We start from the raw sequence: 27,526 nt of genomic DNA on the forward strand, positions 1-27,526 counted from the left end.
GAGGTTGCTTGCTGTCCTTGGTTCTCTCACTCTCACTCCGAAGCTGTTTCTTCAGCAGCTGCTTTTGTGTACTGAGAAGAACATTTTGCAGAGGGAAGGACTGCTGCACAAAGGTAGAGCCACCAAATGTGTGAAGCAATGTGTGCCATTGCCTCTTAACGGACACATAGAGCCAAGAGAGACCTGCTGGAAACTTAGCAGCTGCAGCAAATATTAAAGTTATTGGCTGTCACATGGAGGTGGCTAAAGTTTTAGTTAGCCATTTCCAACCAATCTTTGGCTTTTTAAGCTTTACTGAGTAAGTTTACTTGATATTATCTGACATTTTTTCACTTCATAAAATAAGTGATTTGTGTTGTATTAATCTTTTGAGACCATAAATGCCATGTTCCAATAGAGAATTGCTACTAAATAGCTCAGACAATGAAAAATGGCCTTGAAATTATTTGCAATATATTTAAGGTTAGTTAATGCGTACGTTTTTGTGACACCCTGACTACTATTTAATTGCTGGCCCTGACTTCTTTCTTTGAGTTATAACAACATCAGCTTGTGTGGGTGATGTTGGGGACAAGGGGAGAAGAAGAGTAAATGTAACATTAAAATAGTTTTATTTTTTAAACAGTTGTGGTTACAATGGGAAACAAATGGCACATTTGTAGTTAGGGATGTGTTGCTATGCATGTAGTTGGGCTGAATTAGAGTGTTTAAAAAGCTATAAAGACTCATTTAAATATATGTATTTAAACTGCTGTGTATCCCTGCAGTTGTTTGTTACTTATGTCTGTCAGATCCCTGCAAAAAGTTTTACGAAATGCAGTAAAAAAAAAAAAACCCTCCCATAAGAGGCTGCACTTTTCTTTAAAATAAGTATAAAATACAATAATTTCCATATTTTTTTTCTGGCTGTTCCTCAATCAAATGGTATATGAATTACTACAAGAGTCAGAGCACTAACGGCCACAGGAGTGGTTTACATCCAGGCAAAATATAAAATTGAGGCATTTTTGATGATTTTTTTAATTCCTACAGAATTGGGCCCCCGTCCTGCAAACACTCACATGCTTAACTTTATTACAACCTGCTGGGACTACTAACAAAAGTAAAGTTACGCATGTGCATAAGGGTTGGCAGAATTGGCGTCTTAGTGGTTAATTAGGGTACCTCTTACTGGCTTCAGAAGGTCTCTGCAAGATGCTGGACACTGCACTTTCTTTTCTCCGTAGCTTGAAGATGATCTCTCCTGTATTTGCTCAGAAAAGATCAGTAATAGAAACATCAGACTTTTCTAGCCTTTAATTGAACGCACATGAGGCTCGAACACCTCTGCTCTGTGCTGTCCAGGTTAACTGAGTGATTTTTCAGATTGTATGATAGAATAGGATAGTAGATTGAGAGAAAATTGAAAAGATGGGTGACAGTGTGGGGTTTTCCTTTGATTGGGTACTTTCCAGACAGTGTGCATGCTAAAAAGCAAGTGACTGGGCCTGAGTCTGAACTTACACCAGTGCAAATCAGGAATTTGAACTCAGTTGAATTACACTGCTACACATGGATCTGATTCAGGCCTACTTTGTTCTCAAATCTAGTAATTTTAGCCTGATTTAATTCATGCTTTCCAACGATCCAGCAACTTCAGGGCACTAAATTCATCCTGATCTTGTGAACTTTGATTATCTGTGCTGGGGATGCTCATTATTTCATTTCTTTTCAATTGTTACTCTAGCAGTTCTTTTTAGAAAATTAGATTTCCTGGTCTCAAAATCTTGCAGTTTCCTCTGACTGGCTGTATATACTTCTGTATTTTGCGAAAGCCCAAACATCTAAAAAATCAACAAAGTCCACTGCTTTACAAAAGGTAAACTTGCACCAATTTCTTTGAGTTTGTTCACCCTGTAGACTTTTAATAGCCTTGTGTCTTCAATCACAGCAATCAGAACAGAAAGTCACCTGAGATATGTGGTCATCTGTTCAGGCCAGAGATATCAGGGGTCGAAGTATACTTCTCTAAGTAAACTTCTGAAACTACTAACTCTGTTCTCATATGAAATTTCTAGTTGTTAGGTATAAGCCACCATACAACATGTGCAATTTCCTTATTATTATTTATTTGTTATACTGCCCAGAATATACCAGGCAGATGGCCTCTGTCAAAAGGAATTTTGTGATGGAATATCCCTTACACCCACGCTACTATGTTACGGTGATTAATATGGCAGTCTTGGTGTATGATTTCTGGGTTCAATCTAACTTGGAGTCTGCTACCTCCACCTGGAAATCTCCAGGAAATAAACAATATCTAGGGCTGCTGCAGAACTAGTGAAACTCAGGAGTTTTGCGGTGTCACATTGGTAGGAAATGTGAGAGGAACAGGGGACAGACAGTGGTTAAAGTACATTGAAACAGGAAGGGGAACCTCTCACTGCACCAGCCAAGGAGGAGAGAGAGTTGTGGGGAGACTGCATGCCCAAGTCAGGGTGAGAAGTGGGAGCTGCCCTCTGTTTTTAACAAAGGGTGGGGGAAGGGCACTATGCTTTCACTCCCTCCTTCACCTTATCCCAACATTTCCCCATTATTTTAATCCCTGAGAGGGAGAATATTAAACTGGAAATAGGGTTGTGTTAAAGGATATGTACAGCAAATGAAATGAATAACCTGTGTGGCAAACAAACTACAGCAGGACCCCAGGCAGGACCCTCAGATGCAGCTTGTCAAAATACAGCAGTAGCCAGAGACAATGAACGAGGAAGGATCATCCAGTGGCTAGACTGATCGCTGGATTTGGGGGACACAAAGTCAATTTCCTTCTCCACCATAGGCTTCATGTGTGCCCTTGGCAAAGTGCCTTTGTCTCTTGGTTCTCCACCTATGAAATAGGGATCAGAGCATCTCCCTGCCTGGAGTGAGCATAATTCCATGGAAGATTGTGAGGTGGTCAGATACTATGGGATCTGGCACTGTATAGGTACCTTGGTGATGCCTGGTGGTGCTGATGCAAACACAGTGTGACTCCTCTACCCAGCTTTCCCTTAACAGCCCCTCTCTGGAAAGTCTCCTAAAATGGATGCCAGTGGCCTCCTATCCCACCCCCTCCTTGATCCTAACCCTCCCTCCCAGGGGCTGTCTAGCCAAAACAAAGCAAGTCACATGAGTGAATCTCCCTTCGAGTCTCCACTTCTTGATCCATTCAGGTGCATCTAGAGGCGGAGCTGAGGTGACAAATCAGGAAGCCTGGGTTACTCATCCCGGTAGGGAAGGGATTAACTCCCTTCAAAGAGAGCTCAGACAGAAGACCTTCTGGCTAGCAAGAGGGAATTTCTACAGAGGTGGCTGAAATTTTCATCTTTTAGGTGCCATCTGAGCTCCTCAGAGCAGGTCTTTGTGAACGAGTCCCCCACATGACTGACATAAGCACTAGGCTTTTGAGTCACTCTCTCCATAGCAGGGATTCAAACCCAGGTCTTCTACATCCCAAGTGACTTCCCTAACTGTTAGAATAAAGGTTATTGAAGAAGAGGAAAGGGACGAAGATGATCAGGTCCAATCCTGACCAGTGGGGCAGAAGATTCTTAGACACAGACTGTGTAGTCACCCCGAGAAATATTTCTCCCTATCCTTACGTAACTTAGAAAGACAAGGAAGACTACCAGACCATGGCCAAACAAAAGAGACAGAGAACTTGAACCCCACCACTTTGTTTATACCCACGCATTGCATTTTGCTCCCCCAATCCAGGAGGCAGCAGAACTAGAGGCTCTGAGGCCAAGCTGTGAACAGGAGGTATGAGCAATTGTGGAACAGACTAACTGTCCCCAAACACCTTCAGCTATTAGCCTTGATTTTGATTGTTTGTGGCTGAAGTGCGCCAATCACAGCTGGCAGTGAATTCCACTGGGGAATCAAGCTGAGGAAAGTCCTGGTTTTCTTTTTCTATATAATGACCAGAGGTACCAGGCTGGGGCTTAAAGACACAGTGGTCTGTTTTTCTTTTTGAGGTGCTTTGCCTTTATTTTTTGGAGACTGACACTACAGTCCAGGCTACTCTTTATACATTTACAGTTTAACTAGACAAGACAATCCAGCTGAACAACATCATAAGCTTTGACTTACTGCTAGCTTATTCTTTGACTGTCCCCAAGAACAATCTCAGTTGTCTTCGTAGGGATTTTTGTTCTGGTTAGGTTCTTATACTGCATCCAACCCTGTGGTGTCCGAGCTTCTGTATGCAAAATTGTTTTTCCTAGCTGACATACTAAAAGAAAGTCAAGGGTCCAGACATTTATTGAATGAACCATCTGATCATTTCTTACCCACAAGCTCCCTGAGAAACACAGAGCTGCCTCCAAATTGGCCAGACCCATTCCGTACAGCAGTGCAGCTGGGAAAATAATTGGTGTGGGGGGAGTTGGTTCATTGGCAGTTTGGAAAAATATGGGGGGAAAATTTGGTTTCACCCAAAACAAATATGAAGGTTTGGAGAACTTTTGGTGAATTGAAAAAGTTGACAAATCCATTTTGGGCTAAACAAATGGTTTGTTTCACCCCAAACCTCTTGTTTCCAGACATTTTTAAAGGGCTAAATACAGAGAAGGGGGAGTGAGAGCTATTCCCCCCGAAAACTTTTTAGCCAAGTGATTTGGCCAGTCAGTTGAGATGTGGGAGACCTGGGTTTCAATCCCTGCTTTGGAGAGAGCGAGACTGACTCTATAGCCCAGTGGTTAGGTCACTAACGTGGGATGCCCAAGTTCAAGTCCCTGCTCCCATGAATATTTAATTATACAAAATGGAACAGCCTCAGCAGAAGAGATTGGGAAAGCCTCACCTCAGAGCACCCTGTAAGCTGGTGCTTAGGGCACTCACACTAGGGAAAGGATTTGAACATAGGTCTCCCACATCCCAGGTGAGTGCCCTCACCACAGGACTAATGGTTGAAAGGTGGACACTACCTCCCCTGCTTTGTGAATAGCACCTAAGACCCCTTGTGAATTTAGCCCCCCGCCCCCCAATGGTCTTGGCCAAAACACTTTGTGAATAGTTTCAGGTTAACCACTACTGTATTTTTTGGTGAATGAACCATTCACCTGAAATATCTTGCCCAACTCTATAGCGTAGCTCAGCACGTCTCTGTCTGCTGGCTGCCACAGGGGAAGCATAGTGCCAGACAGTGGCAGTGTGTACACTCACGGAGCTAAGTGCCCTAGGACTAGTATTCTCAGGCAGTGGTGTACACATGACTGAGTGCTGCAGGAATACCCAAGCAAAGTAATATTTCTCTAGAGCACTGTTTCTCAACCTGGGGGTCAGGACCCCCAGGGGGTTCATGGGATAGCTTATGGGAGGGTCGCATGTGCAGGGCTGGCATGGTCCCAGGCCCCAGGGGCCTGCGCAAAGCTAATTTACATGCTTGAGCATCCCATGGCTGGGTTCAGGGCTGTCAGCTCCCCACGGTGGGGCTTGGGCTTTGGCTTGAGCCCCACTATGGCCAGGCACAGGGCTGTCAGCTCTGGGTAGTGGGGATTGGGCTTAGACTGTCAGCCCCAAGGCTGGATTCAGGGCATTCAAGAGGGCTTGGGCTCGAGTTTGAGCCCCCTGCAGCATCACTTCAGCTTGAGCCCCTCCCACCCACCCACCCACTGTAGCGGGGCTCAGGCTTGGGCCACAACCCCAGCAGCTAGGCTTTGGTTTCAGGTGGTGGGCTTGGGGAGGGATCACGATCTCCACCCTCTGACTCACCTCAGCAGGCCACCCCGCCTGTAGGTCAAAATGTGTTGGCACCCAGCACTGGATCCACCTCCAAAGACAGTTGCATGCGCCTTCAGTGGGGCCCCAGTGAGTCTAAGGCTGGTCCTGCTTCAGGCCGGCACGTGACTTCACAGAACCACATCAGTTCACTGCTGCTTCCTGTCCAAACAGTGTGGTTGTTTTTCGCAGTTAGCAAGTCGTACTGTATGCACACTTTTCAACAAGGTCTTCTTGTGCAATGGATAAATGTTTAAAGAGAGCTCAACCAAGTACTTCACAGAATGAAGGAGTAAAGAAAGTGAAGTGCAAAAAATACGATCGCAGCTATTTGATGTATGGTTTTACCAGAATCGAAAATAAACCTCATCGTGTTGTGTGGTGAAGTGCTAAGTGCATGTAATTTGCCAAATTAATTCAGCATTTGGAAAGTAAACATCCACAATTAGAGAACAAGCGTCTTGGGTTCTTCAAGAGAAAATTGAACCGCTTGAATAGCCAGCAAATCCTGATGTGGAATACAAGAATGCTCTTGAAACTTCATATCTCGTGTCACTTTTTATTGCCCAAACATGTAAGGTACATACAATAGCTGAGACTCTCATACTTGGTGTGGTATTAGCCATGGTTATAGGCATGCTTGGCCGTGGAGAGGCAAATAAGCTTAAAGCTATTCCTTTATCAAATTATACTGTTTCTAGGTGTATTAATGACATGGCTGATGATATTCATGAGCAGTTGAAAGAAAAGTTAAAACGATTCCTAGCTGTTCAGTTTGATGGCTCATCAGGCTCAGCACAGTTCTTAGTTTTTGGTCAATATAATTCAGATGCTTCTGTTGAGGAAAACATGCTCTTCTGTAAAGCACTGCCTAGCCACACGACTGGTGAATGTCTATTTAACATGTTGGTTGAAGCTACCGAATATTTGGAAATCGATTGGCAAAAAGGTATTGCTATATGCAGTGATGGTGCCAAAGCAATGATTGGAAAGAACAGCGGGCTTGTTGCAAGATTAAAAACCATTATGCCACATACAATTTGGACCCATTGCTTCTTACATCGGCAAGCACTCACTGAAAAAGGAATGTCTTCTGAGTTGTATCAGGTGCTTGATGAATCTGTAAAAGTTGTGAATTTCATAAAAGTTGGCCTCTATCAGCTTGTCTGTTTGCAGTTTTATGTGATGAAATGGGTGCACTTCAGAAAAGTCAAGTTTTGCGCACTGAAGTGAGGTGGCCCACAAAGGGAAAAGCATTAAGCAGATTTTTTTAATTACGAGCTGAAGTGCTTATGTTCCTATAGGATCAAGGGACTCCTTTTGCTAAATCATTCAGCGATCCATCATGGCTTCTTCAGTTGGCTTACTTAGCAGATGTTTTCAATCATCTGAATGACCTGAACATGAGTTTTTAAGGATGACACAAAAACATAATTGTGTTGGGAGACAAAGTGAGAGCCTTTGGAAAGAAGCTTGGAGCCTGGTCTGCTTGGCTTCAGAGTGGAAACTTTGAGTCATTCCGTCTGAGCTGTGAGTTCATGAAATTGATTGCCGATGACAAGAGTATGGACATTAAACAATTAAAAAACATTATGATTGAACATATACTTAAACTTAAAAAACAGCTCCAGGATTGCTTTCTGCCTGACAACAAAAAACTTGGCAAGAGCTGGATAATTATTCCATTCAACAAAAGAGTAGTCGAGTCTGCCAAACTTACAGGAAGCCTGTAAGGTAAACTAATCGAGCTTTCCTCTGATAAAACACTTCAATGTTGTTCATTTCCTTCAGAAGATATGTGCACGTTTTGGATGGCGCAGAGGTATGAGTAACCTGAACTTGTTACTGAAACTTTGAAAGTTTTAATCCCGTTCGCGATGTCATGCTTACGTGAATTGGGATTCTTATAGATGGATGTGATTAAAATAAAGCAATGAAATCAATTATCTGTGGAGAATGACCTGCTGTTAAGTGTTTCTTCAATTCAACCCAACATAAAAAATTAGCTGTTACAAAACAAGCACATGTATCTTTGAAGGGCTCCGTAAGACTCGTAATTTGTAAAAAGTGAAATTATAGTTTGTTTCCATGTAAAACAAAAAGATTTTGCCAACACAAAAAGGTTAAGAGACACTGCTCTAGAGCTATACAAGACATTGAATAAAAGCTTTTACCTAGAGCTGTTGGAGCCTTTACCGTACATTAAAATTGTAATGCTCCTGCTACAAAAAAACCTGCAGTCTCCTCCAAACTAGCAAGAAATAAACAAACCATCCCATCCACAAATATAAGCCTCCAGCACCTACATCCCTATCCCCAGCACATCTCTGCCCCATAAAAACCTGGGGAAAGGAACTAGTTTTGCAGTGATATTGATGTTCAGACCAGGGGAAGCAGATACCAGTGTTCAGAGCCCTTCATAGAAAATGCTTTGCCATTATCTCCCTGTTTTTTAAAGTGAGAGGGCTCTAACCTGAACACCTCCTCTGATTCCAGCAATAATGAACAGGGAGAGAAGCAGTCTCTCATACAGGCAAGTACCAAGACAGGTATTTTTACAGGTTAGACAAACACCTATCAGGGATGGTCTAGATAATAGTCCTGCCTCAGTGCAGGGGAGAAGATGAGGTGATCTATCAAGAGCCCTTCCAGTCCTACATTTCTCTGATTCTATGTAACTGCCCTGCCAGGCACTGGCTCCTGACTCCAAGGAGGAGTCCAACCAAGAGAGGGTCAGGGGACACCATGCATCTACAGGTTCTCTTGGCAGTCCATTCTCTTCTAGGAAGATTTCTTCTAAGAAGGAGTCATCTCACTGGGAAAACCTTCCCCACTCCACTCTTCCACACCATTTCCATATTCCCAGGTTATTATCCACCAGCAGCTCAGGCTATCTTGCCTGAACCATCCAAACCTGAGGTAGTCACCACTGCATGGGCTACCAGATGCTTTGCGGCCTTCACTTCACAGTCCTTTGAAGAGAAGGCAAGTGAGATCTTCGCTGCAGCCCAGACCCAGAGCATAGTTTTCAGTAAAAAGCCAAAAGAGGAAGAACACTTCTTCTCAATGTAAATGCTAAGTGTGACAGAGGGAGATATAGCTGCATCAGATTGTGAACCCGTTTTGTTTGTGAATACCATTTTGTTTCAGGGTCTCCACTTTGCATTATGATCCTCATGGCACATCGCAACCTCCAGTATGGATTACAGCATCCATTTTGTAGTGGAGGCTTGGCATCTATCCAAATGGTTATGTCTCAGAAGCTATCACAGAGACAAGGTGGGTAATATATTTTATTGGACCTCTCCCACCTTGTCTCCCTAATACCCTGGTACCAACACAGCTACAACACCACTACATACAAGCTATAACAGAACCATCTAGGGCCATCAGCACTGATTGTCTCTCACCACCTGGCCCATCTACAAGAATAGTGAACTCTCTACACGGAAGCCTGGCTGGGGGAAGGATCTGGAGTTCCTCAGTAAGGGCACTTGGCCAAAGGGGTCAGAGACTAAGAGGGAGTGCTGCCTGTGAGGACAGGCCAGCCACTGCCTCCTGCCAGAAGACTAGGCTAAGGGGGGAGGGGGAGGAGAGAGAGAGGGAGGAGGCAGGAAGGACTGCCTAGCCTATGAATAAAGACTAAACGCAGGACTCAGGGGATGAATGAGATCAGACTCAGCAGGGTGCAATACTTCACAAAAAGCCATATTTTTGGAGTTTAATGTACCCACCCTACACTCACATCACTTGAAAGTTTATTTTATATACATTTAGATGAGGTCTGAGGTGGAGCTGTCAAGTGGTGCCATAAGCCTGTGGGCCAGGAGAAACAATGGTACCAAAACGAGAAGGCACCGTTATTTGCACAGTTGCAGAAACCCTGCCACAGGACTATGACTACAGTTTTTACTGTCTAAGTTAATTTCAACACCTTAAAGTGGTGTTTATTGGTCAAAGCCACCAAGGGACAATGTATTAAAAGATTTTTATTGGTTTTGCATGGACAAATATTTTATTTAAAAAATGATAAAGCATGTGGCAAAAATGCCAAATATCAACATTTTGTGATATACTAACATGAAATGTTTTCACATCATCTATTCTTAATGATCAAAGTATCTCACGAGTGATAATAGTTTTCTATATTTTCAACTGAAATTTGCTGATCAAGTCAGTCTCACGCTGACGGTTGTGCACCAGTAGCAGCAAATTGGATGTCCATAGTTTGTACTGCATAGTGGGTAGATATAAATGTACATGAATTCTTAATGTAATGCTTCTCTATTTGTAAGCTTTTGTATACACAATGCAGCACCTAGTCTGCCTGGTAGAAGATTTTGCTTTGTAATTGCCTATGCATGCGGTGCTGGTCTTTGAAATATTCTAGAAACTAGCTTTTTAATTCAGTGACACTTATGCACAGATCAGTATTAGTGTTAGAGATGACAATACACAGCTTCACATTATGAATATGCAAAACCTAGGAGAGAAAGAAGTGGCCTAACAAGCTAGTAAAGACAAAGTGCACAAACAAGTCCTCACACCTCCACTGAGGAGGGATGAAGAGCATATTACAGCTCTTACCAACCAATACGACAAACCCATTTGACCCTGAATCACATCCAGAGGTGCTCACCACTGCTGGGGTGCTCCCTGAGGCCAGCCACACCAGCTGCTGCTCAGGTGGTCCCCGGGGCTACCTGAGCAGCGGCCAGTGCAGCTGGCCCCAGGGTTGCTCCAGCAGCAGCCAGTGCGACTGGCCCCAGGGCAACCCCTGGGAACACTGTTCGGGTACTTCCTGCCCCTCCCTCCCTCCCCCGGGGACTCCTGCTCGGGCACTCCCCAGGGCAAGCCACACTGGCCACTTCAGCTAGGGAAGTCACGGAGGTCACTGAAAGTCCCGGAAACCGTGATTTTCCACAACTTCCATGACAGAATCACAGCCTTAACCATAACAACAGTAATTCTAGGACAACTGCATGAAGAGAAAACCAGACAGGATCTAAGGCTGGATGCAAGAAATACCAGATGATTTAGAAATACCCAGAAATACCAGAAAACACCCTGTGCCTCCATGGAAAAGGGTCCTAAATCTGGGATTCCATAAGCAGTCACTTGTAAATTTCTTCTGTGAATATATGGGTCAATACGCACCTGTGAATGTTGAAGCACACCCAGCACAAACTCTCCTTCTTGCGGGAGGCTTTTCCAATGTTGAAGTAGCAACACCCATCACCGGTAGAGGGATTAAAGAAGTCCAAGATTTGTATAGTATTCAAGAGGAAGCAGAGAAAAGGATGCTTCTGCATGCTGTATGTGCCAATATGACTTTTGGTTCTCTTGGTGTCAAAGAACCATAGTAATTAAGTCACCTGATTACAGATGTTTTGGTCCTTGCTGTTCACTACTTTCCAAAAATGGAACACACACATAACGAGGCTTGAATCAGGCACCATTACCAGCACACCCGACAAGCGTCACTTTATTCCTGTGCATGCAACTTGTGACACACTCACTACTGACTTCTGCAATCTACTTCCTGCTGTACACGCATTAATTGGATGTGATTCTCTGTCATCCTTAGTTCGTACTGGGGGGGGGGAGGGGAGACACATGTTTAATGTTATCAAAGCAATGAGAGCTTACTGCTTCAGAGATCTTGTCAGATTGGAAGAGAGTGATGGACAAGCCGCAATTACTGCTGTAAGGAAGCTGGTAGCAGTTCTGTGTGACTGGAGTGAGAAAGAAGAGGAGGACCACAGAGATCTGAATTGCATGTACCTCAGTCCGGCCATCAAAAAGGACAAATGGCTGGCCAAACTCCCACCATGTGAGGACAGTTTTGAAGAGCATGTCAAAAGAGCATCTTCGAAAACAAAGAGTTGGATAACTTGGCACAAAGGTAAACCAGATAGTATATCACCATTGCAACATGGATGGGAAAGTGTGGATGATGAATTCGTTCCTGTATTCTTCAAAGGCCCAATGGCATCTGCACTTCTACACGACCTTATTTGTGCCTGTACTGCTATGGGGTCATTGTATGTTTAAATGTGTCTGTAGTCAGAACAATCTTTCCTGCACAGAACTGTGTACATGCTAAGCCAACGAATGCTGTCATAATCCATTGCACTCTTGACAGAGATCATAATGATGAAGATGATGTTGACTAGACATGACACCAGTGCTATTATGTTTCAATGATACCTGTACAAATGTATCATTAGATTTTGTTTTACCCTTAGATTGTTGTTACTTTCAGGTCACAAAGTAATCCGATTTCATGTCCTGAAATAATAGATAGAGTAATTAAGCTAATAGAAATGAATGCAAATATTTCAAAGTGGTGGTTTTAATGTTGATGGTGTCATTGTTTATCCCTATTCCTATGGTAATGGCACCACTTGACAGCTTTACATCAGACCTCGTCTTAAAGTAGGCATAGCAAGCTTTCAAATGATGTGTGTGTGTGTGTGTGTGTTTGTGAAGAAAGGGTATGGTAAATTGACAGATGATTGAGTGCTGATCACTCACCCTAGGCTCTGGCCTGGCAGAGACAATGAACAAGCCCTGTTAACTCATGGGGGATCCACATCCATAGAGGCTTTTCATGACACAGTAATTTCATTATACAATTCCATAAAATCATCCACAATTCAGCAGTGGCCCAGACACCGCCCCCTTGTTCATCACAACATATATGTACACACTTACCTCACATTAAGGACTGGAGACATCTGGGTTAGATTCTAAGTTCTCTGTAAGCTGTGCAGCCGTGCAACAGCCTATTTAGTGCTGCATAGGCACTTAGGGAACCCACCTGGGGACCTGCAGCAGCCGGGGGAGGGGTGCCCCTCCTCCAACCCCCGCCTAGCCTGGACCTCAACCTGCCACGGGACGCCCCAACTCACCCTGCGGCCAGGACCCAGCCGCAGCCAGATTGGGGGCATGGCCCCAGGCACGGCCGGGGTTGTGCAGCTGGAGCAGCATGGACCCAGCTGTGGCTGGATCAGGCTCAGGCGTGGCCAGGGCAGCGCAGCCTGGCCCGACCCTGAAGCAACCCGGACCCAGCTGTGGCCAGCCGCAGGTGCGGCCTGGGGAGCCCTCCCCGGCCCAGACCTGCTAGAGCCAGGGGTGGGGCGCCTATCCTGCAGCCCCAGCCCCAGGGCTCCCGTAACGGGGACAGGCACCTCTCCCACCCCAGCCCAGGTGCTGCTGCAGGGACAGAGCATTGTGGGGAGTCCTCGCTCCCCACAGTAGCCCCAGAGCACCCTCCTGCACCCCAAACCCTTCATCCCCAGCCCCACCCAAGAGCCTGCACCACCAGCCAGAGCCCTCACACCCCTGCACCCCAACCCTCTGCCCCAGTCCTGAGCCCCTCATGCCTGGCCCCACCCCCATGCCAAAGCCCACACCCCCAGCTGGAGCCTTCAGATCCCTGCACCGCAACCCTCTGCCCCAGCCCTGAGTCCCCTCCCACAAGAACCCCTCAGCCCCACCCCCACCAAATGAATTTTGTTATGTGCACCAATATGGAGGTGATGTGTGACACATCACCTCCATATTGGTGCACATAACAAAATTCATTCCGCATATGGGTGGGAAAAATTAGAGGGATCGCTGTGGGGTATCCAGAGACAGTCTGCTGACATGCCCTCTGACAAGAGTGCTCTATGGCTATGTCAAACTGCCTAAACACACATATCTTACCTAACATTATAGACTGGACTCAGCTGGGGTAAGTGAATACTACCCAGAAAGAGACAAACTTAAAGCGAGGAGAGGAGGGCCATATAATCCATCATCAACATGGACGAAGATTAATATTTTTAGAACCAGTGTTTATTTTAACACATTATGGAGCTGCAGTTGCAAAATGTGGGAAATGACACAAACTTATTTAGATTAGTGGAGACTAGAGGAGGCTGGGAGAAACCACAGAAGGACCTACTACAGTAGAGGTGGATTAATGGTAAATGCCACAACACTGACCCATATTCATTCCTGGTTCATGAGGAAATATATAGAAAATATGTTTGGCTTTACGCTCTGTCACTCACAGAATATTAGCTAGGCTAGGTGAGTCTCTAATAGCAGGGATAGACTGGGTCCTAAAGCAAGTGCCCAGTATGCTGGTTCCTGGGGGTAGCTGGAGGGTCACTTCAGGATACCCACATTGAATACCTTGGCTGTGAAGGATTAGAGGCGGCCACTTCACTCTGGCTGGATCTGAAAGGGAGCCCCACAGTACCACCTAGTGGCATCTAATACACAGTACAGTCAGGAATCACCATGTGTTGTCAAGTATTGCATTTTTCAAATTGGGTCTGTGTTGACTGGTTTTGTTTGGGCACAGAGATTAAATATTTCTGGTCAGATTGGATGAGAATAAGTGGTACATCAGGTCTTTGGTGCAAATTCTTGTGTTTGAGTCAAAATATTCCACAAATATTCTCCAATATTTCTTTAAAATACACTGTTTCTGCAAACTTACTCTTCAGAACATTCGGAAAGCAAGAAATGAGGTGAGGGCACATTTAAAGATAATTCCTTCAACGTATCAAACAAATAGTCACAGAAAATTTAACAAAAAGCTGCCAGTTGTCCAAAACATTTTAAATAACCAATGTGACTATGTACTGAATTTGGCAATCTTTTGTAATATTTACATTTTTATAGCTATTCAATCAGCTCTACCATAATTGTATTTGATTTTTCACTCCTTTTAATTGGCCATCTGATTTCTTGTGCTGTTGGTGCTGATTACAAGAGAAGGAAGAAAAGCAAATTCTGCAAACCCAAAATCACTGGCTTGTGCAGGGAGTTGTGTAGTACTAATTTGAAGGGCCAAAAGATTTAAGGGTATTATAAACTATTTTATTGTCCCACATAAGAGCAGCAATACAAAGAGGTCCAGGGATTTTTTGTTTGTTTATTTTCCTCTGCAGAGACCTTGCTTTACTCCATTGCTTGGCAAACACAAGAGCACTCATTCTGAAGTTGAAAGTTTATTGATCAAACACAAGAACAAACAAGAAGTTAAAGCAAGCATTTACATTGCAACTGAAATTGAGTAAAAAGAAAAGGAGTACTAGTGGCACCTTAGAGACTAACCAATTTATTTGACCATAAGCTTTCGTAAGCTACAGCTCACTTCATCGGATGTGATTGTATAAAACAAACTCAAAACCCTTAAAGTCTCTCTCCTTTCAGAAGCAAAATATCAGTCTCTTATTTTCAAAACAGCCTTTCTCTGATGAAAAGGAAAAAGAGTTAATTTTACTTTTAGTCCTGATGTGTTACAGATATTTACCTCTCCTGTTTCTAATAAACAGACACAAGGTGGAGGAGAGAGAGGATAGAACAGGTGAGGGAAATAAGGCTTCTGTTGATGTCTTTAGCTACTGGATGACTGGTCAGTCATGAATGGATGCCTTGGCTTGTGGGTCAACCACAGCTCTTGTTGCTTGGACTCTGGTTCACTTTGCAGTCTGGGAAATCTGCCTGGGTCCTTTCTGTTTACATGGGACAGGCTTCGGTGGGTGTTTAATTAATTTTCGGATTGCATGAAAAGCCAGAGAAAAGAGAGAGAGGGAGATACGATAGGAGGGAAAAAAATAGAGGGACAGAAAGTAACACAACAGGGAAAGAAGGCAAAAAAGGATCTGATGTGTCTCTGCAGGGCTGGCAACTAGGAGGACTGGATGTCATGGTGATTTTCATCACTTGTAGGTGAATATGACATTCCTTAAACAACAGGGAGGCCCGCTGACCTTCCTCCTGGAAGAAAGTCTTTGGTCTGGTCTGCTTCTTCTATCTTGGGGTTGGAGAAGATGAGAGGAGCTCTGATGCAAGATGGGATGAGAGAAGAGAGAGAGATTTTTTTCCCCACCGTTTATTTTTAAGAAACTCAACAAGGGGGGAAATGGGCAGCATAGTTTATCCCTCTCATTATTTTGTCCACCAGTTAGGCCTAATATCCATCACGCCAATTTTGATGTTTTAACTGCTGGTTCCACATCTTCTGTTTTTAACCAAGCATGATTTCAACAGTCCATGAATCATATCAACAGGTCCTTTTTGTTTGGACTAATCCAGCTTCTTTGTCTGGTCTTCTTGCACTTGTTTATAATATTCACTTATTAAAAACAACCTATTTTTCACAGTTAATTTCCAATTAGGCAAAACTTATAGGTAATTGTAACAGTTTTTGAACTTTCACCCACATTTTTAGGTTCATAATCACAACTGATGCATGTGTAACCCACATGCATGCATTGTAGCACAGTGGTGTAAATAAGGGAAGGGAAAGTGAGGAGAATACATAGCTCTTGGTTTTGTTTTGGGGGACTCCAGACTTGCCAGAGCAGGCAGAGTGGCTCTGCTGCCTGGGTCAGAATCATCCAGAAATTGGGTCTGCGGGGCACTAGGCATGCTCATTAGCAGGGCTGGACCTAGATCAAACGGCACTCCAGGTGAGGAGCATCTTCGGCACCACCCCCCTTCCATTTGTTAAACTTTGAATGCCTTGTTTTTTATTGCATTTGTAGCCCATTTCACGACTTTGATGCACGATTTGCATGCACTATTTATCCCTGTCATATAAGACGATAAATTTGCATGCTAGAATCTGTAAATCTGTATTTATTCGTGCCATATAAGCAAATAAGGAATTTTAGAAGAAAAAGGAGCAGGTTGACCCAGAGGCAGATATGAGTACAGGCTTCTTTATTGCGATACTTGTTCCCCTGGACCCAATTGTCCAGTAAGCACTGAATTAGTTACAGCACACTCTTTTTGTTTAGGTTAGTATGTACACACCTATATCCGTTACAACACCCCAAAAACCCTAATAGAAACACCCACTGTTAATTAACCCACCTCTGTCTATTGCAGATAGCATTACACACACTTTTACCTTGAAGATACATTTCTTTGTAACAATTTGTTGCCATAAATCTTCCTCCTTAGCAGTTCCCAGGGGAGGGAGGAAGGGCTCTGAACAGTTCTCAGGGGAGGGGGGAAGGAGCCCTAAGCCAGGGCTGGTTTATGTATCTGGGAAAGGGAGGGAGAGGAAGATAACATTCCTTTTACCTTCTTTTACACAAAGGGCATTTCTTCTGCAGCCGCATCCTTATCAATCTTTATGAGCAACAGAGAAGGGAAGAATCTGGCAACTTATATTTTAGACAAAGAAATACTGAAGAATTTGCAACTTATGTATGAGACACAAAAATATTGTCTACATATGCCTTTGACCCCTAATACCATGTCAGCACATTAGCAGCTTATTGTTATACTTAACCCTAAACTATCCCAACAAAGAAAACCTCATTTCCTCTAAGCTCATAGAAACTTTTTAATTTTAAGAATAACTGAAATGTACTAACATCAAGAAATTGAACTGTGCACCACCATTGGGTGGACCAGTATTAAATTGTGTGACCGTAGGTGACAGCCTTAGAATGTTAACCGTAGTCCTGTAGTTCAAAAGGTCACTTTTCTCCCCTTTGCCCTCGCGAGCTGAAGCCCAGCGTCAGAGAGATCCAAAGACTGGCCAATGGCATTTTCAAGCAATAAAATAGCAAGCGATGTCAGTCTTTCCTCAGATATTGTTGACTGAAGATATGTTTTAATGAGTGTCAAATATCTGCACTCACTACTCGCGACTGTGACTGGCAGTGTGAGCAGGATCCTCAGAGCTATCCACACATTAGCAAAAAAGTGTCTGTCAGCTGTGCACCATGAATGAATTGGAGAACGTGGAGTGGAGAGTGCTTCCGGTGTGGCAAAATATAACAGATGTTGTCCAATTTATCATTTTATCGTTTTTATCATTGACGTCTGAACATTCCCCATGTGTCAGCATCCAGTGAAGTCTATAAATTGTTCAAGAGTGTTTTCCTGTCCGCCAGTAGCTTACTAAGGTCGTACAAAAAAACTCAGGTCTTTTCGTGCTGTTTCATTTATCCATAACTTTCTTTGATGGACATTCGAGCAATGTCAATGAACGAGCAGAAAAACTCCCTCTTGAATTTTTCTTCCAAGCTTCCCATCCTCATCTCTGCCCTTGAAACCAAACTGTCTCTTTTTCAGATGAATAGGAGTTTCCTTGAAGGCAGGCTCAGGTCCTAAGTTCCATGATTTCTTTGACAGCAGTGATGGCATCTTCAAATCCATTGTCTGTAGCCTACAATAAAATCAAGGAAGCTTCTTATCAAAGTAGGAGCGTGATGTCCATCAACTGAGTCTGTAATGCCTTGCTTGTAACATTAACTTGGAACACAATATTGTACCAAACCACAATTGAGACCAGAAATTTGAAGTCAGTGATCTGGTTTGCCCACCTTTGTGCCCCATGTCAGATTCTGGCCTCAATTTTACTCAGCTGTGCCAGTTCCATCAGGGCATCATAAACCTCAGTCACTTGGCACCTCACTGGCCTTACGCTGTCAATGCAGCTCTCCCAGCGAGTGTCACTTGGTGGCTTCATGGTCAGATTTATAACATTGTCCATGTGGATCTTCCTCCTGATAGTTGATGCTGAAAACAGGACGTATACCCTTTACAGTACTCAGAAGAGAAATACTTAGTGTAAAGAAGAAGATGCTACATCTCACACAACCAGGTTAGGGGAATGGGAACCACAAGGCACAAAGAAAGCTCTTGAATTCATCACAAGGATCCTTGCCTGGATACCACTCTTTCTTCCCTTCAGGTTCACGCCGTTGTCATAGCCTTGGCCACAGCAGTCCTGAAGTTTTATTTTATTATCATTCAAAACGTTCCTAAACAGGCCAGTTAGGCCTTTTCCAGTAGAATCATCCACAAACCAGAAACAGATAAAGCGTTCCTTTACTTGGATACAGCCATCCTTGCTGTCAACAAATCTTACTGTAAATGATAGGGAACAGGGAACTGCAGCCAATGGGAGCTGCGGGGCCGGTGCCTGCAGGGAGGAGCAACACAAGGAGCCACGTGACTCCCACCCCCACGGGCCACAGGGACATGCCAGCAGCTTCCAGGAGCAGTGTGAGGCTGGGAAGGCAGGGAGCCTGGCTTAGCCCTGCTGCGCCGCTGCCCAAGCTAAGCGCCACCCAGTAAGAGTCTGCCCCCCTCTTGCGGACTGGGTAATCACTCATATCCTGGTCAGGCTTTTGACCAGGACAGGACGGTACAGCTCTGGGGTCCTAGGTTGAAGAGCTGGGGGTATTTTGGCTGGAGCCTCACTCTGTTGTCACTCCGTGCTTGAGTGGCTTAGGAGAAGCATTCATGTAACTGTAGTTGGGTGTGTCCCTGTCTGTGTGAATGCTGGTGTGAGTAAAGAACTAGGAGCCATTTGCAGCTTGTCACAGCAGCACAGTGTGAGAGGGAGCCCAAGGTGGTGAGAAAGAGGGCTCAACGGTACCCCAGTTTCAGGTTGCACCTCAGGGGGGGACCCATCACAAATAGGATCTTGTTTTTCATCTGCAGCTACTTAGCCCTGAAGGGCATCCAAGTCCTAGTGTATTCAGTCCTAGTGCATCCCAAGGTATTTCTTTGCAGGCTGGACCAAATCTGAAGGTCCTTGGTAGAAGGTCTCAACTGCCCATTTATGCTGTTGTGGCCTCTTACCAGTGCAGCCTCCCCTTGGCAGATTTTCTGCTAAAGGGAGCCCTGTGCCGTGATTTAAACTTGCAGAGGAAGCTAGAAGCCAGCATCTCCCAAAAGTCAATTTAGCCATAAAAGGCTTGTTCTTCAATTCCATCACCCCCTTTTCCTCTAGGTGTGGCTTTTCTTCCTGTAAGGGCTACTTTATCTGTTGTACACATTTGGAGAATGCCAATCTAGTCATCTAGTGATAAAGTCTCTTAAATTACTGGGATTCTGGGGTGGTGCACGCATCCCTGGTGCCCTCCCGGTAGCCAGAAGTAGCATTGCAATTACATATCTGCCTCAGTTTTCCCAGTGGGCTTCAATAAGTCCAGTGAGGACAATGTATATTGAACAACCCCCCTTCAGGGGTCTAGTTTATTTAACTCAGATGTAAAACATCATAGAAATATGCTTCCACTCCAGTATCTCTAGCTGGAGGAAGGAGATAAGTTAACCGTATGTCCAGGTATATCAACTTATGTCCAGGTTCCTTACTAGTAAGGCTTTCTAGGCCCAGGACCCTCTTCTGGAGCCATCAACTGGGAAAGGGTGTCTCCTCCAGGGTCAAGGGCCCCCACTGATGTCAAACTGCACCACCCTTCCTCGGAACAGCATATAATTCCTCTGGTCTGGGGCTTCTGCTGCTACCTGGGGAAGTCCTTCCATTGGGGTTAGGTTACACCAAAACTAGGCATTCATAGCTCCTGCCTTTCAGAGCTTCTCTTATTCACAGACCTCTGTTCTGCAGCCCAGCACCCCTGGGAGTAGCTGCCTTTTATCATACCCAGGTGTTTCCCTGCCTAATTAAATGCCTTCCAGTTACTGAGGGAGTTAATTAGTCCCAGGTGAACCTGAGTTGCCTCATTCTCCCTTGTGGAGCCCATCAGAGATAGGCTGGGCCTCTGGCCCCCTAAGAGAGCTAGATGTGGAGTTGGGTGAGAGGAGCAATATGGCTGCTGAGTCAGGAGAGCCGGCAGCTATTCCACAGCTCCAGAGTGGAGGCACGGGGGATTTGCAAGGAAGGTCTGAGTCTCTTCTGCAAAGCTCTCATTCAAGAGAAGGAAGAAAAAGGGAAAAGGAAAAAAGGAGGCATTGGGAGGGGCTATAGTAGTGGAGGGGTCCAAAGAGGAGGTTATGGAGAGCAGGTTGGGACGGTCCAGTAGGGCTGAAGCAGGAGAAAAGGGACCTGTCTCCCAAGTCTGGGGGTGGGAAGAAGGGCTTCTCTGGGGATCCTGCCGCATCAGGAGGAGTTCTTGCACCCAATAAACTAGAAGACTCCTGAGAGCAGTGAGCAGGACAGGGGAGGATGTTGGGGTTCAGGAGGGCCAGCAGTTTGGAGAGGTTGGGTGAAAAGACCAGGAGAAGGCAAAGAACTGCAGAGCAGTAACAGCCTCAGGACTGGGCAGGCATTATTCAGCATGGTGGCTGTAGTGAATTCCATAGAGGAGAAGGAAAAGCAACAGAACCAGGTAGAGCTAGGGAGGGTGGAAGGACAGGGGCATGAACCAGGCCTCTCTCTCTCACCCCTGGTGGTGGAGATTGAGTCTGGTAGTAGCAGCTGATGTGGATGATGGAGGAATCAGCAGGCGTGGAAGTGGCAGATGAGACTGGTTTACGGTGCCAGAGGAAAGGCAGAGGCCTGGGGTGCAGCGAACAGCACCGCAAGTGCCCAATGAGTCAGCGGTGACTAGGGGAGAGCCTCGTACGGGGGTGATGGTGAAGACCGTCACTACTTATATGGCACTTGGATTGAGGGCTGCACCAAGGTGGGATTTGGATGTGGACATGGAGCAGAGGAAAGTGAGCGAGTTAGGATGAACCAGAGTGGATACAGAAGTAGAGGAGGAGGGAGGACGACGACTGGAGAAGACTGTTTGAAGAAGAACTGGACAAACAGGATAATCTTCCTGACTGGGGAACAAGAGTTTCCCAAGTGAAAGTGGAGGATTACTAAAAAGCTAAGGTCTCAAGAAGATGCGGATGAGACAGGCAATTCTCCTTCTCGGACTCTCTGGTCAGTGGGACAGCTACAGAGGTTGGTGTGGAATGGACACAACAGCAGCAGAGTAAGGAACTGCCTGGGTCTTCTCAGGAGCTAAGACCTCTAGCATGGAAAAGGACGATGACAACTAAGGGGATGCAATCAGACATTGTGTTTGCCACTATTGAGTGGGGTGCTGTGAGGTCAGTGGTATTTTATGCACATGCCTTAAAGTGATCCGGAAGAAGGAATGGTGGCCAACAGTTAGGGCAGGAGGCTAAGTTTGAGAGGTGGGATGGGACCGAAACAAGGGATAGAGAGGAAGGGAAGTGGGGGTACCGGAACAACTAATTGGAGAAGGGCAAGGAGCTACGTGGTCCGTTTGCGATACGTTTCCCTAACAACACCAGTGCCAGACTGAGATCTCTTAATAGAGACTATTTTATTGAAAGGTGTGGGGTTTGTGCCTTTGTACCTCCTAGTCGCAATTCAGCTGCCAGGGTCAAGGAAGGTCGACCTCAGTTTTCATAAAAACTCTCTGATGGAGAGTTTTTGGAAGCACTATGAGAAGGTACAAAGTAAAGGAGATTGGCAGCATGTGGTGGCTGTTTCTTTAACAGCTCCTGACATAAAGAAAGTAACAATTCCTTTTAGAAACAACATAGTTCCTTATGAATTGATTGAGGATTGGTTAAGGTGGGAAACAACAATACTGCCAAGAGGAGACAAGAGTTACAGATGGCTGGGAAGTTGGACAGGGAAATACATTTTTAGGGTTATATTGAGGAGCAGCTTGGAAGATAATAGCTTAGTACACTTGCCCAGTTTGGTGGAGCTGATAGTTAATATAATCCCTTTGCCCTATGTGGGGCAGCTCCGCACCTGTTACAGATGTAGGTCTGAGGAACACCTTGTAGGAGGTTGCTCAAAGGTGCAGTGCTTCAAATAAATGAAGAGATGGCCTGGAGGCTTTGCCATGGTAAAGTGGACATGCAGGAAGTATGGAAAACCTCGTAAAAAAACCAAGACTGGGTGTGTCCCCAGCAATTGCTGTGTTCGGGGCTTGGGAGGGACAGGTTTCAGAAGACTCTGGAGCACCCATTGGAGGAGTGCCCATGGGCTCAGAATGTGCATGTGGGATTAGCAAGAATGCTGAAAGTGCCAGTTATTTTAGTACAAAAGAGGGCCCAATGAGGACATGGGGATTTTTCAGGGCTGGCATATCACCAGTGGGAGGGGAAAACCCTTTATCTCATCAATGAGATCATATGTATGTTCCTTTGGAAGGCAAGGTGCAAGATGGAGTTTCAGAAGAAACCTCTGACGTAGCTTTCTCAGAGGAGCTGGTGCACACAATCGGGAAGTTGCTGGGGGTACTCGGGCATGAGGAGGGGAAGCGAGGCCTGGAGAAGGAGGGGAAGTGGTGGAGGCATATCCAAATTTAACATGGGCTGAGTTTGGGGTGGGCCTTTCTCCTTTTGGTGGGGGGTAGGTCCCTGGTGTATAGGTCCAGAGGCCTTTGGGCATAAGTTCGGGGCAAAAGTGTGAAGGAATAAGGATGTTGGAGTGTGTTTTGGGGAGTTTTTTGCTCCTGAGATGGTAGGAACTGGAAAGAGATTATTGTATAGGGTGGGGGAAATTATGTTGGACCAATTATGTTCAGTCAGTTTTATGCAATGACTGAGGATTTTGCTAATGCTGTAGGCTATGTTTAACAGATTTATTTAGGCATAAGCTTTCATAGGTAAAAAACCACTTCTTCAGTTGCATCTGAAGAAGTTTCAGAGTAACAGCCGTGTTAGTCTGTATTCACAAAAAGAACAGGAGGACTTGTGGCACCTGAGAGACTAACCAATTTATTTGAGCATAAGCTTTCGTGAGCTACAGCTCACTTCATCGGATGCATTCCACAGTATGCATCCGATGACGTGAGCTGTAGCTCATGAAAGGTTATGCTGAAATAAATTGGTTAGTCTCTAAGGTGCCATCTGAAGAAGTGGTTTTTTTTTACCCCACGAAAGCGTGTGCCCAAATAAATCTGTTAGTCTTTAAGGTGCCACCGGACTCCTTGTTGTTTTTGTGGATACAAACTAACACAGCTACCCCGATACCAGGCTATGATTGTTTTCCTTTGTCTTTCTCTGTCTTCTGTGTTTCATGGAGGGACATGTTTCTGTGCAATAAGGAGCTGTGTTCACATCCACGTTTTGGAAGGACCCCAGAAGTAGAATTTTCAGCATACACAATGGCGTCTGTATGGAGGGATGAAGCACCTGTTATGGGATTAAGTAAATACAACTGGTCATGGTTGATTTCTTCTTAGATTAGACTTTGAACACCAACTGGACTGTATTTGGAGAACTGGGCAAGTCTTTAGTGTTGAGGCTTTCCTGTAAAGGGAATATCAGACATTGGAAGGAAGAAGAGGGTTGGGTTGTCTTGCATCAGTGTGGTCTCTGTTTTGGCCTTTATATGTTGTTCTGTTTTTGTTATGTTGTTTCGGATTTGTTGTTTTGATGGTTGGAGTGTTTAATAAAAGATCTCAGAGGACCAGTGACCCTCTGGCAGATTCCAATAGAGCTAGGCAGGAATCCTATGAAAATTTTCAAGATTTCAGTTTCGTTTCCCATTTGCATTAGGGACCTTTATCAGAAAAACATGGAATAGTCAATAGCCTGGTGGATAGGGCACTCACCTGGAATGTAGGATTTGGGTTGATCTGACTAGTCTGCCTAAATTGGAGCAGGGTTTTGAACCTGGATCTCCTACATCCTGGGTAAGTACCCTAATCTTTGGGCTATGAAGTATGCCAAGCTTGTATGCACTTGTTTGTGCTCTCCCTCTGCCTGCCCCCAACTCTAGATTCCAACATGTTCCACGCTTAAGGATCAGACCTGTCCTGTTCTATGCTAGTGTATAACATAGGGAAGAAGGAGAGTGAGTTTGTGTGTGTATGGGGGTGGGGGGATGTGAGAGAACCTGGATTTGTGCAGGAAATAGCCCAACTTGATTGTCATGCACATTGTGTAAAGAGTTGTCACTTTGGATGGGCTATCACCAGCAGGAGAGTGAATTTGTGTGGGGGGGTGGAGGGTGAGAAAACCTGGATTTGTGCTGGAAATGGCCCACCTGATGATCACTTTAGATAAGCTATTACCAGCAGGACAGTGGGGTGGGAGGAGGTATTGGTTCATATTCTCTCTGTATATATAAAGTCTGCTGCAGTTTCCACGATATGCATCTGATGAAGTGAGCTGTAACTCACGAAAGTTTATGCTCTAATAAATTGGTTAGTCTCTAAGGTGCCACAAGTACTCCTTTTCTTTATAGGGAAGAAGGTTCAGGAAATCTTGTTCTCCATCCCCCATCCAAGGCATCTGGTCAGGGTCTCCCCACCCGAGTTCTCTATCAGGTGGGCTCAGCTGATGACTAACCTGAGTACTGTATTGCCAAAAGAGTGTGGTCTGTAGGCAAAGTGGCATGCAATATTATGATCCTAAGAGCCCCTCAGTGCCAGCTGGCAAGAGAGTTACAAGAATCTCCTGATTCTGGTATTTACAAAGAATGTCATTTGAGGTCTTAAATAAAAGCCAGGGTCACACTGGTCATTGCAATTGCTGTTAAATGTATGTACACATACTGTTTACGGAGTTCTGTATGTGTACTGAAAACATGGTCTTGGAATCTATATCACAGCAGAGGTGGAGAAACAGGTTTCCTGTCAGATGTGTCTCTGTCAGCTGTAAATTTGCATTGTAAACCAAACACAATGGATGCCTATTTACATATGAAATTATTGAAGGAATGTGAAATCAACACAGCAGCAGCACACAGAAAAACAAGCCACCAGGGGTTATATTGTCTCTGAGTACAGACAATGAGTTGGGGAGGGGGCATAAGTAGAAGGCAAGGAAGGTACCCTCTTAGCCTGCACCTAGAAAATAAATGGGCAGTGCATTTACATTCATGTAAATAGGATCCCAACCAGCCTTGGTTGCAACGCTACAAAGCACATTGAGGGTGAGATAAAAGCTCTTTAGACAGGAGGTTAGCCTGGTATATTAAGTTTAGTCTCCAGAAAGTGTTATTTTGTTGTGTAGGTAACTGTAGCAAGGCAAGGACTCACTGCTGCGGCACCTCCCGCTGGTCATCTTGGGAATTAGCTCTTCAGCCTCAGTGCACCTCCTGGTGGCCAGTGTCTTGCATGCCTCAGGCCCCATATTCCTCCCAGACCACAGTGCCCTTTACCTCTGGTTTCTTCCCCTGCAGTATGCCCACACTCTGGGTCTCCCCTCCTAGGGGAACCCCCAAGCCTCTAAACCCACCTCACCTCAGTGGCTACTGCCAGTCATCATCTAGCCCCCTTTCACTGGGGCAGACTGCAGTCTGTAATGGCCACTCATCATTAGCAAGGGGTTAGGACCTGCTGCCTTTGCCTAACCCCAGGCTGTCCCCCTGCAGCCCCAGTACCTTCATAGGCGTTCAACAAGGCCTGCAGCCTAGGGTTTACCAGGCTAGAGCACCCTAGCTCCTTCCGTCCTTCCCCAACACTGCTCCGCTTCAGGTACCTTACTCCCTGGCAGCCAGCCCTTCTCCCTCTAGGGCTGGAGTAAGACTCCTTCAGCTCCTGGGCTACAGCTCTCTTATCAGGATCAGCTGGGCCCTGATTGAGCTGGCCACACCTGTAGTCAGCTAGTCACTCAGCTTCCCCAAGCTGTTCTCACTCATTTCCCAGCCACAGCCCTCCCAGGGCTGCTTTTAACCCCTGTTCTGTGGAAGTGGCACAGCTGCCCCAATACAGTAACCCTTTTGCTTCCCTTAGCCTTACTCACTATCTCTTGAATCTTTGATAATAAATGTATTGTTGTTTTCACTGTAAATGTCTCAGTGCTGTGATATTAAGCAAAGGGCTGATTCTGAGTTGAATTATAGTGTAAGAACCCAGCTCTGCAGAGGCTGGGGGTGCTGATATTCTCACAGTGCCACCAGGAGGCTATGCAGAGGTAGAGCGAGGAAGCACTGTGGAGAGTAGGTGCAACAGGATGTGCCGCCCACGAGACTGAGTGACAGTACCCTGCAGCCCTCTGATTGGCCAAGTGCCCCCACTTAATCTCAGGGGTTAGCCCTGGAAGTTGTCTGGGCAATCAGACAGATTTTGGGCTGCTGCAATGCCAGACTTTGCCTTGTCTCACGCTCTCTAGTCTCTGACTCCAACCCTGATTCTTACCTGGCTCTGGTCTTTGACCCTGGCTCGACTGTGACCCAGACACTGACTCTGGTCTACAGGACCTGGTCTTGTGATTCCTCCAACTCCTGCCTGGTGACTCTCATCCCTGGTGGGCAGACCTCAGCCCAGCTGTGACCACTAGGCCAGACAGCCTATGCCCCAGTCCCTTACACATACAAGCTGATGTTCCCTGGGATTTTTCTGTGAGTGTTCAGTGGAGAGGGTCTTCAAAGGGACTCTGGGACTAGCATACACCAGTTATTAACCTCCAAGGCAAAGGGAGGGATGGCATAACTGACAGGAGATTGTTTGGGTGGCTAACAGGCTGGTGGTGTCAAGGAGCTGACATCCAGTTAAGCACAAGCAAGTCTCCCTCTCACTGGGAGGCAGGGGGGTGATAAGGTGACTTTCAGTTTTGGGTACCCCAAGAACCATCACCATTATGACCCCCAGATTGCAGTGCCCTGCTTTCCCTGTGCCAGAGGATTCACCCAGCTACATTTCTGCTCTCCCTCTCTGGCTGAACTTGGCCTTTAAAGAATTGTGTTCCCACACTGTAACATATGGTGTATGACCAGAGACCCTCCCCACCCTGTTTTCATTCGGTGTGCAAGCCTGGCCATTGTGTACAATAGTTCAGCCAAGTCCCAGTGTAAACCCATGTACGGGGGTGGGGCAGGGGGGATCTTTGCTGTGTAACCAGTCTGGCACATGAACTCATCAGTTGTGGCCCAGAGACAGCTTGCTAAATCATGTGTGGCTGAGAAGCAACAAAACTAGTAATGTTAAAGCTTGGCAGACCAAATGCTCAGATAACATAGAGATGGGCATGGTATAAGAACCGGAATAAGACTAATAGGGCCTGAGTTTACCTTCACTTACACTGATGTAAATGTGGAGCAACTCTCCAGAGAGCACTGGTGTAAAACCAGATGGAAAGA

At 45.4% G+C, this 27,526-nt stretch overlaps 1 long non-coding RNA gene across 1 annotated transcript in view; it reads left to right on the plus strand.

Moving 5' to 3' along the window:
* Nucleotides 1–220: 220 nt before the first annotated feature.
* Nucleotides 221–27,526, plus strand: part of LOC311512666 — a 50,839-nt gene continuing 23,533 nt past the window's right edge. Inside the window, exon 1 of the long non-coding RNA XR_014709521.1 lies at nt 221–298. This is a non-coding gene — a long non-coding RNA (uncharacterized lncRNA). The remainder of the gene's footprint in view (nt 299–27,526) is intronic.

The sequence above is a fragment of the Lepidochelys olivacea genome, assembly GCF_965140295.1.
Source record: "Lepidochelys olivacea isolate rLepOli2 genome assembly, chromosome: 1".
In the NCBI taxonomy this organism is placed as follows: Eukaryota; Metazoa; Chordata; order Testudines; family Cheloniidae; genus Lepidochelys; species Lepidochelys olivacea.